The sequence below is a fragment of the Protomyctophum bolini genome (genome assembly GCF_963924005.1).
Source record: "Protomyctophum bolini genome assembly, chromosome: 16".
In the NCBI taxonomy this organism is placed as follows: domain Eukaryota; kingdom Metazoa; phylum Chordata; class Actinopteri; order Myctophiformes; family Myctophidae; genus Protomyctophum; species Protomyctophum bolini.
The window spans coordinates 32,954,717-32,967,936 of NC_137877.1; positions in this window are offsets into that span (position 1 = coordinate 32,954,717).

Genomic DNA, 13,220 nt, shown 5'->3' on the forward strand with positions numbered 1-13,220 from the left:
CTGGAGCCCACTTTGAGAACCACTGACTTGAGCTATACACATACATTAAACAACAGGTCCATAGGCAAAATACAGAACATAACAGAAATTGCATCTGAGTTAAGGTTCATGAGGTTAAGGAGACCGACCGTCCAAGAAATTGAAACCAGTGTGCTGTTTGTAATTAAAGGCACTGTAGTGCAAATTGACGGAGCTAAGCATGAAACCGCTGATCTTAAAACATCTTTAAATAAGCATCCTTTAATAGCCGGAGCAAATTGAGTCATGTAACATTCAGTCATGTAACAGAACATAATATGGTACTTAGAACAGGAAGCACTAGTTTAAAAGGCTAGTTCCTACAGGTATTACTACACACAAGAGGAAGTTACAAGATCTCGCTGATGCATGCAGTCAGTGTTGTGAAAACCCATGTCTGTGTCTCTACCTTAGAAGCTGAATGCCCAGAATCCCTTTTCTCCCTCTGTTTCCATGGCAGCAGACAGGTGCTTTTAGCTCTCGGCACATTGTGAGCCTATTAAAGCGTCTGCTCAGAATTTGAAAGCCAATGAGTTTGCTTTAGATTATTTCACTATGGCATGTTTTAAACTTTTCATGCAGGCACACAAAAGGAGAAGAGGTTCAAGGCAGCCACCCTAATTATTTCCCTCCTCTGTGTCAAAATAATGCCTCGAAAACATAGCTCGCTGTATCAGATGCGCATTCCAGCTCTTGTACATGTCTTCAGTCCTTCAACCTGCCCTTTTCACTACAGTAGATACACAAAACAACGGCGGCAACATGACTGAAAAGATAACAGTACCTGTTTGATACATGATTGTGTATTTAATTTAGCATTTCCTTGCTTGATGATAGAGTGGTACTGTGGTAGCTTTGTCATTATACTGTACTATTTTATACCACCAGAAAAAACACCAAACGAAGCTATAGGCTTGTAGACTAGCTGTCTATTTCTTAAGACAAAGTATATGGGGCTTTTAAGTGATCAGAAACGAAGCATGGTGCAGTACACATCATCAAATATGGCAAAGACTCCATGACAACCACTATATCTAGTATGTTCCACTAAATAAATGACTAGATTGATAATAGTAGGACTTGTAGTGATGCTTTCTGCTTTATAGCCCCAGTGTTCTACTTTCTGCCTGAGTGCTTCACAAGTAGAAATAGGATACCTATTACCTCTGTTCTGGTTGAATGTGGGCGTGCAAATGGCAATTTACAAGCAAGATGTGATTCCTCAGACAAAACTGCACTAGGAATAGAGTTAACTAAAAGCAGTGTATAGCATTTTAGTAGACACGTTTCTTCATCAAATCTACTATACAAATGGCCAGATCTTGACACCTAATGTTCAGATTTACAGTAAATTATATTTGTTGCCTGTTTATTCCCCTAAACAAATGATATCATTTTCCAAATTCTTAAAACAACCAACATGTCCTGCAGTCATGTTGTCTGGGCACAGAGTAACAAGAGACACTGTGGGAATGCCAAATACTATATTTGTTTATGTTCCTGTAGGGAATGTTTCCGTTTTGACCATTCATGGGAAAATACAGTTTGTTATTGTCAAAAAACAATAATACTCATGGCAGATTAGTAAAATGCAGCTGAGAGACTATAAACACAGTCATTTTTTTGTAACTTACCACTGATTTCAATCAGTGGCATCACTCCTTTTCAGTGTAGAAGACAGTCCAGGCACCATCAACATTTTTTAGTTTAAGAAAGAGAAGGGAAGTCTCTCATCTCCTGCAGAGCCCAATAATACAGTCAGACTACAGGCACTAATAGCTCACCTAGAAGAGACATGATGTGAATAATTCGCCTGTTTTTATCACTCTCTGCAAACATTGAATGCCCTATAGGAAAGGTGCCCTTGTTGTTTGCCATCTAAACCAGCAACTTTGACGATGGAGAGGGCCACTATATATTCAGAAAGAAACAACTCTATCAGAATGCTGCTTTTCCTGTGTGACTGCTCACTGGTGGAAAGAGCCCAAGTGTCTCAATGCCTTTACCCTTTAGTTTAGACCCCTCTCGCTCAACACCACATTTAACCCTGAGGTCATAGGTTAAAGGGCATCTCAACCTGACTCTAATATGCAACCCCCCTGCATACACACAACAGCACTGCCAGCTCCACAACAACCACTCTGACAGCCAAACTCTGCTGATTCTCAACTATTTTCACTTCAAGGACCCCCTGTTTGATATTCATTGCTTAGCCTTAGGCCATGGACCCACATTTGATTTAAAAAAATCACATCCGTGTGAAGTGAGGGACGCTAATATATCAAAGTCTAACTCATGTTGCTATTATTAGGTGATGTAATGATTATGTAAAACAAACGGTGCCAAAACAAACATTAAATTCTCCTTATTGTTATTGGCATTTAATGTTTGTGTTAGGGACAAGATGACGTACATTTTCTCTTCATTCATTAATATTTGTGTTGCGTACATTTGACCTAATTTCTCCTTTCATTGTCGATGGCAAATATGAGACGTGTGGGGACAAGATGACGTAAATCTTTTTCCCAAAATGTAAATACAGTATTTGGGAAAAGTTTTATGTGAAGTATAAAAGAAAGTTTTGAAAAGTTAAGAAAGAAATGAAAAACGTTGTACTTCCTTGGCGTACTGGCAGCGTGCACAAGAAATGTGGTGCTGATACTGTAAGTCTAGCGGTTTGCAACTATAGGTCCAGTGGTAGCCAACAACTGCTGCCGTACAGTATATTAAATGTACAACTGACTGTACAAGCATTTTGTGACATTATAGATTTGAGTCAGATTTCTCGTTACATTGTAATCAATACTGTAAATAAATTCTGTGCTTCAGCTTCAAAGACCTGCTAAGTAAAGCAGCTGGTCGGCTGAGAGCATGCAGTAGGAGAGAATGTCAGTGAATTCTACACAATCACAATCTGTCCTGAGGGCAATGGTACGCACGTGTGAATGCAGACACATGCATACAGTACACAAACAAACATTTACTGTAACTGTATAATTTACAATGATGATGTCAGCCCTTCAGCTAACAAGTATCTGACTTCTCCCAGCACTCACAATAAACAATTCTCTGTTGTCAACACAGATGACTGTGAACTTTATTACCGTACTAATGTCACTTAAGGTGACATGCATGCACCTCATGGTACCATAATGCCACAAAGGCCCTAAAAAAAAGGCTCCAGACATTAAACTGGTCAGGGTACTGCTTGGCCTTACTCCTACAACTCACCTTACCCGGTCCCCTACTCACATTGATAGGTTAGGATGGCTTTGGCGGGTGGATGAGTACAGCAACTTGCAATGGGCCTGGTCTACAAGATACACCACACCAATAAGACAGCCATGTACCTGTGAAACCACTTCCTAAACATCAACGCCATCTCCACCAATCACGTTCAACCCAGACTTGACTCAAGGAAAATGAATCCCTATTCTCTTTCAAAACTTCTCTCAAAGAGCACTTAACAGGTGGCTGCAATTCGAAACTGGCCCCAGTAAAAAGCAAAAGTTCCTAACCGTTTATATGTGTTTCCATAGTACTGTGTATTTGTCATTAAATGTTCAGATGAATTGAATATGAAGGGCCCCAATGGAAAAACAGGCTTTCTTGTGTTATAGATCTTCATCGCAGACCTTTAATTGAACTGTACTTTTTTCTGAAAACTGTTAATAAAGATTTCAATCCTAAAATCAGTTATGTTAAATGATTCACACCAAAATGGCTGGGGTCATTTTGACGAGGAAGAGTAGACGCTGTGAGTGTTCAGCGTCTTCATTATCATATCCATGGTGGGAAAAAGAACCCCTGCTATTGTGTGATTCGTGGGCACAAAAGCTGAGGGTGTGAGCTGGCCATTCTGGCAACACCCAGCAACAGTTGCCATGCATCCCAGAAATTTGACCTTCTTCATAATTATGGAAAGTAGAAATGGAGAATATCAGTGTAACACAAAACGGGTTAGTTCTTATCAAATGACATAGTGAGATTAGATCATATGAGCTAGCAGTTCATTTCTTCAGGTAGATTTATCTTCAACTCCTCCCATGACAACAATACGACCATGTGATAGTCTATTCTTATGCTCTTTCTGCCCAGATGATGACGGAGTAAATACAAAAGCAGGAGTTCCCAGACCTGTTTGCTTAGTCCCTGGTGTGGTGGATGAAATAATGGATAGCAAACAACTATAGGCAGAGAGTGTCCACCTTACATTATTAAGATTATAAGAAATACATTATTTGACTTGATCTGCCTATTTAGACAGGTTCATAGGATTCCATAAAAGTAAATGTAGCTAGCAGAAACATTCAAATTAAGCAAAAGACACATTTGCTGGCACAAGAGCATAAAGAGACACGATTTATATGCATTATGGGAGGAGTCATTATGCAGGCAGCTGCAGTATGCCATTACAGTGTGTACACTAATGCCTAATGTATGCTCTGTAATATGAAAATAGCCATGTTTGTGAACTTTTGTGAGGTTGTATTACTATTTTCGCCGAATGACCAGAATAGGGACGACAGGGTTAATGTAATTACGATTGACATATCCCACTAATCTGTTTCCAATTTGACAGCTAGTGTTTTGTTTCCAAAGAATGCCTTCAAACAGTGATGCGAGCACATAACTATCTCACTGAAGAAGACAGTCCATTCCCATTCTTAGTCTTGAACCGTTATCTGCAACTCGGTAAGGAGAGGTGAGAGACAACCTTTCAACTGGAACAGGATCACCCCACTGAGGAAAGCAGCACGGTAAATGGTGCATTTATATAGCGCCTTTATCCAAGGCGCTTTACATAGATAGTGCATTACATTCACCCATTCACACACCGATTGCGGCGGAAGCCATGCAAGGTACCAACCAGCACATCGGGAGCAATTTGGGGTTCAGTGTCTTGCCCAAGGACACTTCGACATGTAGACAGGAGGAGCCAGGATTCGAACCGCCGACCCATGGATCATTGGACGACCTGCTCTACCTCTTGAGCCACAGTACACACACACACACACACACACACACACACACACACACACACACACACACACACACACACACACACACACACACACACACACACACACACACACACAGGAAGCACGCGATTGAGTATTTCATCTAAAAAATGAATTCTTTGCATAGGGATTCCAGAGTTCATGGGTTCAATGCATGTTTCTTCACAAATGTACTTGAATGGACATTTTACAGTTTGGAATGACTATGGATGTATTGTGAACATTCAGATGGAAATCAGCTGCACTGCACTGCACTGAATGTAGTGTTCTTTTACTGGACTCAGCTGCCTACATCAGATTCCTTCCAGCAGTTTCCTTCTACAGGGTAACGGTTGTTTCTAACCCAAAATAAGAAATTAACAAAGAGGGGGGCCAAGGCTTTCCCCCATTTGACTGCTGGTTACAGTTTCCTCTAGATCTTACATGTTGGTGATCCCTGTGTTCAGTTCTGTTAATCACAAATGTTTATATGATTATTGCAAGGTCATAGTCACAGGTTTGGCAAAGGATGTGCTAGAGAGGGTGTTTTATGCTTTGCAGGAAATGAAAGACACATTTTGTGACTTCCCCTTGAGACAAGACAATGAATTTAGTGTCCATTGGTTCAGACTGAGGCTGACGTGGTGATGTGTTAAGCGTGTGGCGTAATCTGACTTCGGTACAGACTGGCTCGTTCACAACAGGAAACGTGCACCATTTTGATATTGAACCACTATGAGAAAATGTATTAAGTAAATGAATGGCCACCCATTTTTCACCCGTCAGGTTTTTGTTCCTGCAATTGTTTGTATGGAGCTTAAAAAAAGAAGAAATATATATATATATATATATATTTTTTTTTAAATAGCCACCAGTCAATGATGAATGGTTTCCACAAATGGTGTTTTTGGACATAAAGTGCTAATGTCCAACTTAACAGAGCAAGATTTAAATTCAGGCCTGGGGTCTGTCGATGTACAAGCTCACAAAGCGTTGCGTTGCTTCGTGTTGTGAGCTTGTAGATGAGCTATTGTCACGGAATGTTCACCCATAATATATATTCCATCGCACAAGGGTGCTGCTTGCCAAAAATAACTGTGACACCGTCGTACGACAAAGTCTATATTAGGCTTCACTTATAGGCAGCTCGGTGAAATGCATCCTGGGGGGAGGGGTTCCATTATGAACTGGATTCTCAGAGAGTAATGAAAGAAAACAAACAATAAATCTTTAGTCATAAGACAAAAAGCCCTGATTTATGATGAGATATTTATGTTCTCAGGGTAGATTTGTTCACACAACTGAATTGACGGAGACACACTAAGCCCTGCACTGAGTTCAGACTGCTTGATGAAAACCGTCTGAGGAATGTGCTTATCTGTCAGTCCAACCAGCTACCCAGACAGAGCTTTGTCTCCAAACTCTCCATACTGTATACAGTACTTACTGGCTCCAATGCAGTGCGTTTCATGCAGATAATAGTGGTAGACATAGGTACTGTACATTACCTTGTGTTTGTGTTCGAAATGAGACAACATTTTTTTAACTGTTACGTACTTCCGCAATTCGTGACATTTTCTCTGCTCCCTCACTGCTTGCTTTGCATGCAGTTCCCCAGAAAAGGAGAACCTGTCAAGCCCACATTTTGTGACAAAAACATGTGTGGTGCAAATGTTTTGTCACAAAATGTGGGCTTGACTGTACCTGCAGTATATTCTGTGTGTGTATGTATGTATGTATGTGTGTGTGTGTGTGTGTGTGTGTGTGTGTGTGTGTGTGTGTGTGTGTGCGCGTGCGCGTGTGTGTGTGCGTGCATGCGTGTATACAGTGTATACTATACACTACAGTATACTGTAGTATATAAAATATCACTTTCAGTTACTGATAATCCATGTACCTTGTGTGTTCCAGCATCACTGGCCACAAAATCTATTCTACCTAGAAACAGGAAATGAAATGGGGCTGTTCTCCTTTTCATAGACCTTTCCTTATAACCACCATAATAACAACCAAGCAATTTTAAATGTACTACCTGGAGCCTGTAATCCCTACACTAATGCAGGAACGTTCAAGCTGTTGTGTACATGGTCAGAGCTAATATTGATTTTGCAGGGAGAACGGGGAGAAATACTCCACTTCATGATGTACTAAACACTGAACCCTGTGGTGTGTGGTGAGGTAATTTTGCTCATACATCAAGACTATCACAAGGCATCGTATTCTCTGATCTACGACACGTGTGGTATATATGTCTGTAACAGCACCCAGCATGAAGCTCCTCGGCTGAATTATAGAATAAAAGGCCAGCTTTGAGCTCTGACCTTTGGGGAAGGTTAACTGGCTACAAGAATCTGAGCCATGTGACATGAACAGACACTAAAGAAAATTGAACTAGAAGAAGTGCCCCTCGGGGCACAGGTCTCCACCAGGATTGATATTTGGATAAAATCTGAATGACTAATATGAAAAGGTGTTACACATAAATGGGCCTCCTGGTGGCGCTCGAAAAGGCAGAAATTGGGGCAGAGGTTCAGCTCTGGCATCCAGGGAGTGTGTGTGCAGAGTTATTTTGCAGGCAAGCCAACGGTGCCAGAGATTAGCTGTCCACAGTCGGACGAACACACACACAGACGGACGGACGGACACACACACACACACACACACACACACACTGTCACGGTGTGTCAGGTGAGGACCCAGAAGCAGAACCAAGCAGGCAAACTGATGCAGTCCAATATATTTATTAACATAAACTCACAGAAAAGTGTAGCAGGACAAACACAGTAACAATGAATTATAATCTGACAAGGGAACACTGAACACAGGGAGGTTTATAAAGACTAGACACAGGTGCAACAGAACAACAATCAACACTGGGATAGGCTGGGAGACTAACAGGACACAGGTGGAGAAAACTAGTAATCACAGGGAGGTGAGACAAGACAGGCAGAACAGTAACTAGGGAAAACAGGAAACACTAGGACAAGACTACAAAATAAAAGTATACAACAGACTGATAACGTGACAGTACCTCCCCCCAAGGAATGGATCCCAGACATTCCAAAAAATAAATCCCAGAATACTGAGTAGGGTGGGTGGAGGGGAGTCGGACGGAGGGAAACAGGGGCACAAAACAAAAGACTGGCAGGACTGAAACATCACAAAAGACCAGATCTACAAGTTTTACAAAACACTGTACGGCTAAGGGCAGGGTAGAACAAAAAGTTACACAGAAAGGCAGGTGGGGAGACACGCAGACAAGCACACAGACAAACAGACAGGCACAAACTGAGACAAACCAAGAGACAAACAAATAAACTGACAAACGGACAGACAGGCAGACAAACATGCAGTCAGACACAACAGGTGGGTAAACAGATTAGGGGGACTAAAACACTGGGGAGCAGACAAACGCACAAGCATACTGGCAGACAGACACGCAGACATACAAACCGGGACACAGGTAGACAGAACGACAGGTAGAGTGGCCAAAGGACTATCCGGCGGACCAAAAGAACCACTCACAGGATTACATTGTTCAGAGCGGGGTCGAGGGGGCTGGGGACCCAAAGTTGCTGAAGCCCCTGGCAGAAAGTTAACGGGGGGCAGCGGCAGAGCCTCAGTGGAGGCGGGCTGCAGCGGCGGAGCCTCAGTGGAGGCGAGCTGCAGCGGCGGAGCCTCAGTGGAGGCGGGCTGCAGCGGCGGAGCCTCAGTGGAGGCGGGCTGCAGCGGCGGAGCCTCAGTGGAGGCGGGCTGCAGCGGCGGGGCCTCAGTGGAGGCGATCTGCAGCGGCGGGACCTCAGACGAGGCGAGCTGCAGCGGCGGAGCCTCAGTGGAGGCGGGCTGCAGCGGCGGGGCCTCAGTGGAGGCGATCTGCAGCGGCGGGACCTCAGACGAGGCGAGCTGCAGCGGCGGAGCCTCTGTGGCGCTGAGCTCTGGCAGTGTGTCGCTGTGTGCCAGCGACGGCCTCTGGGACGGCGGTGGTCACGACTCTGCGTTGCTGGGCGGCGGTGGCCGCGTCTCGGCGGCGCTGGGCGGCAGTGGCCGCGACTGGGCGTCGCTGGGCGGCGGTGGCCGCGTCTCGGTGACACTGGGCGGCGGTGGCCGCGTCTCGGTGACACTGGGCGGCGGTGGCCGCGTCTCGGCGACACTGGGCAGTGAGGAGAGTTGACGTCGTCGAGAGCCATGGCGACCACGCCCCCTCCCCCGGTTCCCCCTGAAGATGGCCAAGCGAGTCCCAATGAAAGGATCCAAAGCTGAAGCCGTCTCAGCATCGGCTGGCTCAGGGAACACAGAGTCAACAGGGGCAGGTTCAGGACAGACGGGCTGGAGGCCTACAGACCCCAGCCTGATTGACTGGATTGCAGGCTGGTGAGCAGGTAGGGAAGCAGACTGAGGAGCAGGTTGGGAAGCAGGCTGGTGAGCAGGTTTGGATGCAGGGCAAGCTGGAGTGACAGGCTTGTTGGATAGCAAAGATGCCAATAAAGTTCTTAATTGCCTGGCTGTTCCATCCACCAGATGAGCCAATTGTGGAAACCTTTTCATAAAACAAAAAGTCTCTTTCAAGGCCAACCTGAGAGCCATCCTTTGCTGCTGAACACAAGTCGTCTCTTTAACCGCATTGACATAGCTGTCGATAACTTGCAAGTCCTCATCGATCTGCTGAAGTTCTGCTGGGTCCATGTTGGTCAGATTATACTGTCACGGTGTGTCAGGTGAGGACCCAGAAGCAGAACCAAGCAGGCAAACTGATGCAGTCCAATATATTTATTAACATAAACTCACAGAAAAGTGTAGCAGGACAAACACAGTAACAATGAATTATAATCTGACAAGGGAACACTGAACACAGGGAGGTTTATAAAGACTAGACACAGGTGCAACAGAACAACAATCAACACTGGGATAGGCTGGGAGACTAACAGGACACAGGTGGAGAAAACTAGTAATCACAGGGAGGTGAGACAAGACAGGCAGAACAGTAACTAGGGAAAACAGGAAACACTAGGACAAGACTACAAAATAAAAGTATACAACAGACTGATAACGTGACACACACACACACACACACACACACACACACACACACACAGACTGACGGACACACGGACAGAGTGCCTTTGGCCTAGCCTGGGTTCCAGCCTGATTTTCTGCGTTCCGTGGGTCTGAAATGTCACTTCGCAGGTCATTGACGCAGTGACATTTGACATTCTGACATTTCAGATCAGCGGAATGCAGCGAATCAGGCTGGAACCCAGGCTACCTTTGGCCTGGTGGAGACAATAAACATTGGAGTGCGACAATCAAGCCTCCAGAACGGCTGGCCAATGTTGAAGTTGTATCCCTACTGGTCTAAACTGGTACTGCTGGCAGACTAGGCCCAGCTTAAATTTATGAATTAATATAATCCATGACGTAGGACGTGACAAAAAAAGTAGAGGTACCACAAGAACAGCGCGAGGGGTACTATTATAGGAGCCAACCAATCATATCAACGCTCGAGGGGTACTATGATAGGAGCCAACCAATCATATCAACACTCGAGGGGTACTACCCGGAAGACTTCGTCAGTCTTCCGTGTCCCTCAAAACACCACTGAGCAACTACTGCTTGAATAGTAACTAAAGGAATGTGGTTTCATGATTTATTTGATGCAAAGAGAATACTCATTTTAAAAGAATGCTGTGAATCGCCAGTCAGACTGACCACAGAGCAGTACTGTTAAAGTTAAAGAGAACGCTAGACTATACTGTTAGTCTAGTAGCCAGCCCATAGAGCCCCATTGTGAACCCGGACTGAACTGAGTACACCAATGTTTTATGTTAGAAATGTTTAGTATGGGTCCCCAGCATGTAGAAACTGCCGGATGCTACCTTGCATTATGTTGAGCAATTTTCATAATTGGCATAATATGTGACCATACCATTAACAACCTATAGAAGGCAAAATATTCAAAATTTCATCATGCTTTATGCTTTTGTGATCTGTCAAACTAGGGGGTTTTCATTATGCTGAATCCATTCCAGGCATTAGTCTGGCATTGGGCTAAAAACGGCCAATGCCGTCATCACAAATTGATGATGACAGTGGGCATGTGGGCATATTTTGGACATGTCATTATAGGTGAACATTTATAAAACAGTGTGATGCTTTGTGACCTTGTACATCTACTATTTTATAACAGCATATAGTTAAGTGGATCAAATAAAAGTCAAACGTATATACTGAAGGATGTGAGACTTTACCACATAGCATTCTGCATATCCACTGTGTGTATACTGTACATATATATATATGTACTTTTAGGGCAGCTAAGCAAATTTACAGTAGCTGTCATGTGTTCGCTCTCTGCAGTGCTGCACTTCTGCTGGCCTAAACCCACTTCCTTATCCTAGGACAGTTTGACGAAAGGCACATTAAAAAGACATTGAGCCTGACTAATAAGGGTTACACGCCACAGCAATTTAAGTACAAGAGTCCTAATTGTGCCACTGCTTAGACTAGAGGTTGACACCAAATCAATGATCTGTATAATACAGAAACGCTTTACACAACGCGAGACATGGCCAAAGCATTTCCGGGGGTCCCCAGCCAAAAAGGAGATTTTTCAATAATAGACAATCTACTGTACATATGCTTACTGTACGTGTCAAATTGTGACAAGTTGTGAGATTGTCGATCTGCTATCTTCAAACACTTGTATGCCCAGAAGAGGGACATCAGGTTGAAAATGGTTAAGCCATTCTGACCTGAGATCAGATTCATACGAGGTTTCCACGGGACACACACTGGTCTGATTAACCCATTCTGACCTGAGATCAGATTTAAAAAATGTCAGTCGTTCTTCGATTTTTCAAAAATAGCAGACCTACAAGCTCGTATCGCGCCACTCGGTGGCGCGATATGAGCTTGTAGATCTGCTATTTTTCAATAGCTAAAGCATAACATGATGCCAACACCAAAATGGGTGCCCGGTCAGAATGGGTTAAGCAGGTGAAACAAGCAGTGTTTCCACTTGAGTTTGACCTCCCAACCACTCCAATAATAAGAATCCACTGTTGAGCAAAGTCTCTTTGATGCAGCCATGGGCCGTCACACTCACAGTGTTCACTTGAATGCACACAAAACGCCTACAGCATGTCATCTTCCACTTAGGGCAGGATGTGGTGGTGAAGACACATCACTTTCAAAATGCCTCTAACAGTTTTGTCTCTCCTTTTATAGTCAAAGCCCTGCTCACTGTGCCTGGGGGGCCATGACACGGGACAACTGTGCGATTAGGTGAGCCCAGATTGGGAGAAGAATGAAATGGGTGCATCTATTATTATGGAGGAGGGACTTCACTGCAAGCAGTGATATTAATGAATAGTGCCGTGTCTCTTATTATTTTAGACATTCGTGTCTGAAGGAGTTAATTAGTGTGAGGAACAGAACTGCCCAAAAAAATAAAAAAGCAGTACAAGTGAATTCCAGGAAGTGGGTAGACTCACTTCCTGAAAAAAGTTGGCAATGACTCAACTATAGAGTGCTGTGCTGCAGTGTTTGCAACTTAATACATTAGTGCTGCAGTTTCTGAATGACATGGCATGAGGAACCCACAGCCTTTTGAATAAATAGTAAATTAAGCCATGAATGAAGGTTAAATCTATAATGGTTTGGATTTAACTACCATAAGCCCTCAATGAATTGCATTGCATTGAATGGGGCTATGGGGTGTTATGCTAGTTCGCTTATTTCCATTTAAAAAGAAGTAGTAAAGTGTGCCGCTTGGGATATTATTTACATTATGAAGAGAGGATATATACAAAGAAATTATAATTTTGAGTGATGGAAATAAGCGAATTAGCACAACACCTCATAGCCTCATTCAATTCCCATTCAATTCAATGCCATTCATTTAGGGCTTATGGTAGGGGAAATAGCCAATAAGGAGCTTTTGCACAAAATAACACCTGGAGCTCTTTGGTGGGGACGTAACAACTACAAAGAAAGGTAAGAAAGCCTTTTAGTATGGAATTCTCCTTTAACAGATGCTTTTACAAAATGCTTAACATTCCCCAATCATTCGTTTAGAAGGCCATGTGTTTTACAAATGAAATCTTTGTAATAATGTGTCTAGTAAACCTAAAGCGTGAGCCAACAGAGACCTCTAGTGACAGAGCACAGAATAATTCAGTTCTCATAGTAAAATTCCACTCAGCA